We start from the raw sequence: 6285 nt of genomic DNA, 5'->3' as shown, positions 1-6285 counted from the left end.
GATGATGATGATGGAGCTGAATCCCGTCCCTGATACCTTCTAGAATGTTTTTTATAGAGTTTGATATGTATATGTTTCTTATTTTTCAAAGTACATTGTAATTCTAAACTTATTATATAAATTTAATCAGATATGACAATATAAATATTTCGAATGATTTGAATGTTTGTGTCAATGTAATGTAATACAGGTTTATATTGTTATAATGTGTGTTTTATGATATGCACTTGTATTTTTATTTTTTTAAAAAAAATACAAATTCGGACGCTTTTAAGCATCAGTAAAAATGGATTTGCCGACGCTTTAAAGCGTCGGTGAAAGTTAGGGGTATGCCCGGCAGCCTATGCCGACGCTTTAAAGCGTCGGTGAAAGTTAGTATGCCGAAACTTTTATTTAATGTCGGCAAAAACGGGATTTGCCGACGCTTTAAAGCATCGGCGAAAGTTTGGTTATGATTTGCCGACGCTTTAAAACGTCGGCGAAAACCCTGAGGTTCGCATCCATTTGGTATTCGCCGATGCTTTATAATTTTTGCCGACGCTTTCACGAAGCGTCGACAAAAACTTTTGCTACTCCGGTATCGCCGACGCTTCTGCGACGTTTTGATTAGCATCGCCGAAAGTTTAGCCGATGCTTATTAGCGTCGGTAAAGGTTGTAAAAAGCGCCAAAAAAATGAGTTTTCCTGTAGTGCTGCTAGCGTCTTGTTCTTCAGACGGATTTGTGTGAAGGCTCCTGATTTGGCACTGGTTACTTGAAAGTGGTGCAAAGCAGTTACTAGCGGAGGAGTAGCGAGAGGCAGGCATTGGTCTTGGTTCCTGTTCTTTGGACGCCCCAGGTAAACCACTCTTAACTTCAATCTTATTAATCTACAACACAAAACATAGAATAAATCATAAGGAATCAAAAAATTTAATGACAAGATCCCAAGAATGAACCTGACATAACCCAGTCTGAATGGAATTGGTAGATTCAACTCATTCCAACAAAGTTGAAAATCTACTAGATCTCATCGACATGACCAGTGAAAATAAGTATTAAAAAGTTAAAATCCAAAATGAGGTAAATCTTAACTCCTACATTGACTTTGTCTCTAGTCGTTCCACCAATTTTTTTCGATATGGAAAGTTACATCCGGTCAAAATCTCTCCTAAAAGGAAAAGTTATTATTAGATTGGTCCATTTTAGAATGTAAACGATGAAATTTGTTACTATTCGCTCACTGCACTGCACCCTTAAAGAGGTGGCTCCATCTTATAGAGCTTGAAAAGCTGTCTGATTTTTTTTTTAAAAAAAATCATCTTAATCTAGTGTCGTACGGCTAATTTATAGCCTTCGGAAGTTTAGTACACGATGTAGCTCTCCGATGTGATGACTTGCTCCTAAAGCATGTCCAATCTTTTTTGTAATGTCCAAATTGATCTACATCGAGTCTGATGATCATTCTGGATCACTATCAAAAGGAACCAAGATTTTTATCTCGATCGAGATCTCGAGTTGTATGACAACTTTGGATATAATATATGCAAAAGGCTTGGCCTATTTTCTCGATCAAGATAAATTGGTAAAATCCAAGATATTTGCTGACATGATATCATTCAAATCAAAAAATATTTTTTAATCACTTTTATGTCCTTAAATGGGATTTTTAATCAATAATTCTTTAAATTTTTTAATCATTTTATTTTTAAAATAATTATTCTTTAATTAATTGTTATTTTTTGAGATTTGCGCATTGGATGATCCAATGGTGTATTTGTACGAAGGAAGATGAATACTCCTTTGGTGCAAAAGATACAATCGCAGCCCAGCTTTGAACCCAACCTCTCACTTAGAAGACAAGTGGATTTGCTGCTTAGCTACAAACTTATTAAGGAGTAGATGGAGTTGTGCTATAGAAAATATTGTCAAGAATAGATCTGTTAAAAGACCATAATGGCAGTCTCATGTGAAGAGGATTTGGCTGGTTGTTTATGGACTCTTTGGTTGACAGTTTTTTGACCTCAAGTTTAACTAAAGTCCAATGTGGATAGAAAAACTTTCTAACAAACAATCTTGAGAGATCAAGCACCGTAGGAGCTGACAGATAAACCACATGCGATTATTTTATTCAAAAAGGAAAATAAATGGGATCAAAGCCACCCCACCACCTATCCACTCTGTCGGTACTTGAGTCCAGAACAGACCAAGCTTAATACTTGAAGTCTCGAAGGATTAGAGTTGTATCTTTCTTTGAATTATCCATTGGCCACTTACACATCTATGCATATGAATGAATAATGGAGTTTGGAGTGCTTTGAGAGCTGTGCATTGGATGATCTAATGGTGAATTAGTGTGAAGGAAGATGAATGCTTTTTTCATGTGAAAGATGCAATCAAGACCTAGCTTTGAACCCAACCGGGGCAGAGGATTTGTTGGTACCTCTCGCTTAGAAGACAAGAGGATAAAATACTAAGAAAAAAACTTCACATTATAAAACATAAAATATTTCTTTCACACAATATTTCAAAAGAAAATGTTGCACTGAAATAACAATTTATTTCCACATTATTCTCCCATATATAAGTCTAACGTCCTTCACCCTTATTATTGTTATTATTTTTTGGCAAAGGAAAAACACGCATACACAAGATCACACGACGGTACATGACGTTGATGGATCTCTCCTTAAGAATCAACTAGCATCCTCCGCGTTAGGTTCCACCAGAGGGCATTCGTGTATAACCAGGCACACATCCGCAGTTCCTTCCACAAGTGCCACACCAAGACACTCCTTGGCATCCCCCATAGCAGAGCACCCAGCACCAAACCTGACAAATTTGTGGTCGACACAGTGGTCGACACAGTGGTCGACACGGTGGTGGACGCGGTGGTGGACATGGTTTGCACGGTGGTGGACAGCACCATTCCTGTGATAGGATTTATTTAGTAAATGTGAAAATAAAATGAAGGACATCAGCTTGGGAAAATGTGAAAACAAATATGCAATACAAATGATGATGTCGTTGTGCTAATATGAGTATTAAAAGAATAAGAAGAAAAAAAACGAAGGAACGAAAAAAAGAAAGAAAAGGCAAGCTCGAAACTTTCCACCTTAACTGACATATTTAGAAATAATTTAACAATAATTGTGATCTTAAGCTAATAAAGAGAGGCTCAATAACTTATATCAAAGTTAAACATAGCCAGGTTAATCAAAACAAGAAAGAAAGAAAAGATTCAGGAGTGATGAAACGATCCGCCTCAAATAAGTTTTATTCTGATAAAAATATGATAGGGAACACCAAAGCTTCATGCTATCATTAACATATAACTGTAAGCTTTAGGAAAAAGATCATGATATTATGAGATCCACAAGAGACATGAGTTAAAATCATCATGAGCTAGCCTTTCAAAATTACATAGAGAAGTGATTCTGAAGGGAGGAGAATTTGCAACCTTTTGCTCCATTCCTAGATTGAAGCCAGATCCTAATTCTGGATGTGAGGTTTCGAGTGTGGTTGGCGAGGAGGGCAGGCTGGGGGTAGCCTTCTTTATAACGCGAATGACCGACGGAAAAGAGGGAGGGGAGACTGTGACCTGGAACCTACCAGCAATAATTGGAGCATTTGAGAGGCTTGTCCGGTGGCTGGAATTGCCATCACGCTAAGGGTAAAAATTTTCAGTGACTGTTTCTATCCAAACTATTGGAAAGGATTGAATCGAAGACTTGATGGTACTACGTGTTGGGGGAAAATAAATCGCCCTGAAGCACGTGAGCAGATCGCCAGCACGTGACTGAAGGCGCTCGATCTCGAGGCACCAGACTTGAAGGCGCCTGACCTCAGAGCTCCCAACCTGGCGCCCGACCTCAGAGCTCCCGACCCGGCACTCGGCCAGACGCTCGACTCCTAGACATCCGACCTCAGCACCCTCGACCTCGGAAGTCCGACCTCGCCACCCATCTGTTGCGGTCACATCCTTCTGCAGCTCGACCGGGGACCATGCCCTGCTACTGCTATCAACCATCAATGCGCATGGTCTCTGCTGATCTCCGGCTCACTCAACCATCAATGCGCATGGCCTCTGCTGATCTCCGGCTCACTCAACTATCAATGCGCATAGCCTCTGCTGATCTCCGGCTCACTCAACAATCAATGTGCATGCTATCTATGGATCTCAAGCTCTCCACGGCAAACAGCTGACCCGCTCGGCTACGTCCGATCAACCACAACAACTCACTGGCTCCAGCCTGATCCCTACGGCACTGCATTAATTCACACGATCGTGCATTAATTTATACGACATGCTCAATTATGACGGTAATCCGATCGCCTCGTCACATCACAGGTAATCCAGTATCCCTCTATAAAAGAGGAACCCCTTCATCCGAGGGGGGGTTGGACCCTGAAAACTTCCGAGACATATTTTCTCTCCTCCCATACATTTGCTCTCTCTGACTTAGGCATCGGAGGGCCGGCACCGGAAACCCCGACCACCGGCTTTTTGCAGGTTCCCCGGAGGACGCCGACCGCCGACGGACCGCCACCCGCCATTCCCGCACTGGAGCTCCTCCTTCTCAGCCGACGGTCGCCCCCGGATCCAATTTCCAGCAACAGTTGGCGCTAAAGGAAGGGCCCGAGTCGTGGCCATGAAGTTGAAAAGCAAAGGAGTCTCCAATGCCTCCCGGCGTCTCCCACCAAGTCCTGGACACTCTGTCCAGAATTCGCCATCTCCGGCTGATCCAGTTCCCCAAGTCCAGTCGGAACAGTTCAACATCCTGGTACAGCAGGTCCAAGCCTTGGCCGCAGCCGTCCAAGGCCTACAACATGTGGAAGCCCCACTTATGCTGCCTCCGCAGGCCCAGGTCCAACCAGTGCTTCCTCCAAACGGACCGGTGCCCCAAGGCCAAAACCTCCATGGCTCCTCGAGGGCCAACAATGAAGAGCGATGCTGTCGCCAAGGCTCAGCCCGGGCATCTGCCCGGAGAAAAGTGCCAGAGAGGAGCATAGACAGAAGGCCACATCTTTCGGAAACCGAGTCAGCCCCGGACCGTCGCGAGCCGGAGCAGACTATTGTGGCAATCCCCCAGGCTGGGGAGCTTGACAAGAGGGTCGAGAACCTTGAGCGCCAGATTGAAACGCTTCACAGCAGGAAGGCAAGGTGCGAGGGTGACCTTGAGTTTACCACCAAGTCCCCCTTCTCCCGCCAGATCGAGGATGAGCCGGTCCCACCGAGGTTCAAAATGCCCCAAGTAGAGCCCTACAATGGAACTACCGACCTCCTCGATCATTTGGAAAGTTACCAAGCCCTCATGGCATTGCAAGGGTCCTCGGAGGCTGTGCTTTGCAGGGCCTTCCCAGCGATTCTTCGGGGAATGGCTCGGCTTTGATTCTCTGGACTAAAGCCGAGCACGGTATCCTCTTTTGAGCAGCTCGGCAGGCAGTTCGCCACCAACTTTACTACCAGCCGGCGCCAGCGGCGAACATCAGATTTCCTCCTGGACATTAAACAGAAGAAGGGGGAATCCCTCAGAGAATATCTCGACCGCTTTACCGCTGCAACCTGGGAGGTCCGCGAGCTCGACCAGTCGATAGCCATGTCAGCACTAAAGACTGGGGCTCGCTCCTACATATTTCTCTTCTCTATTGAGAAGAGCTTCCCCGCCGACTTCACTAAAATGCTGGCCCGAGCTTGGAAGTATGCGAAGGCCGAAGAGGCTATCGCATCTAGGAGGGGCGCGACCGAACAGGCCTCAAAGAAGCAGAAGAAACGCCGTGAAGAGCGCAGCCGCCAGAGAAGCCGATCTCCCCGCCGAGATAAGAACCTCTCCCGGCTAAGGAGTCCACCGGGAGGTACGAGAACTACACTCCCATTAACGCACCCCGGGTCGAGATCCTAATGGAGATAGAAGGTCGGGACTTCTTCCGACCTCCACCCCCGATGCGGGATATAGGAGCCCGGCGCAACCCTAAGAAGTATTGCCGCTTCCACCGGGACCACGGCCACGACACGGAGGATTGTTTGCAGCTCTGAGACGAGATCGAGGCACTTATCTGTCATGGAGTACTCAACCGATTTGTGCAGAACCGGCGTGAGGAAAGAAGGCCAGTAAAAAATGCCACACCGCCCGAAAATCCAAATGATAACGGGCTCATCGCCGGCACCATCAACACCATTGGAGGAGGAAACTCAGCTGAAAGACCAATCGAGGAAAGGACCCCTCCGAAGCGCCCGCGCACCTCCGAAGTCATCTCATTCTCAGACAAGGATATGGAAGGAGTTGAGACTCCTCATGATGACGCTG

At 45.3% G+C, this 6285-nt stretch overlaps 1 long non-coding RNA gene across 1 annotated transcript; it reads right to left on the bottom strand.

The window, feature by feature from the left end:
- Positions 1–2443: 2443 nt before the first annotated feature.
- LOC120110969 lies at positions 2444–3540 on the bottom strand. Its single transcript, XR_005512082.1, has 2 exons — positions 3438–3540; positions 2444–2908 (listed from the first exon to the last, which is right to left on the bottom strand). It is a non-coding gene; the product is annotated as an uncharacterized LOC120110969 (long non-coding RNA).
- Positions 3541–6285: the final 2745 nt, after the last annotated feature.

Source organism: Phoenix dactylifera, chromosome 6 (assembly GCF_009389715.1).
Source record: "Phoenix dactylifera cultivar Barhee BC4 chromosome 6, palm_55x_up_171113_PBpolish2nd_filt_p, whole genome shotgun sequence".
In the NCBI taxonomy this organism is placed as follows: Eukaryota; Viridiplantae; Streptophyta; class Magnoliopsida; order Arecales; family Arecaceae; genus Phoenix; species Phoenix dactylifera.
This window is presented reverse-complemented; position numbering and strand designations above follow the sequence as displayed.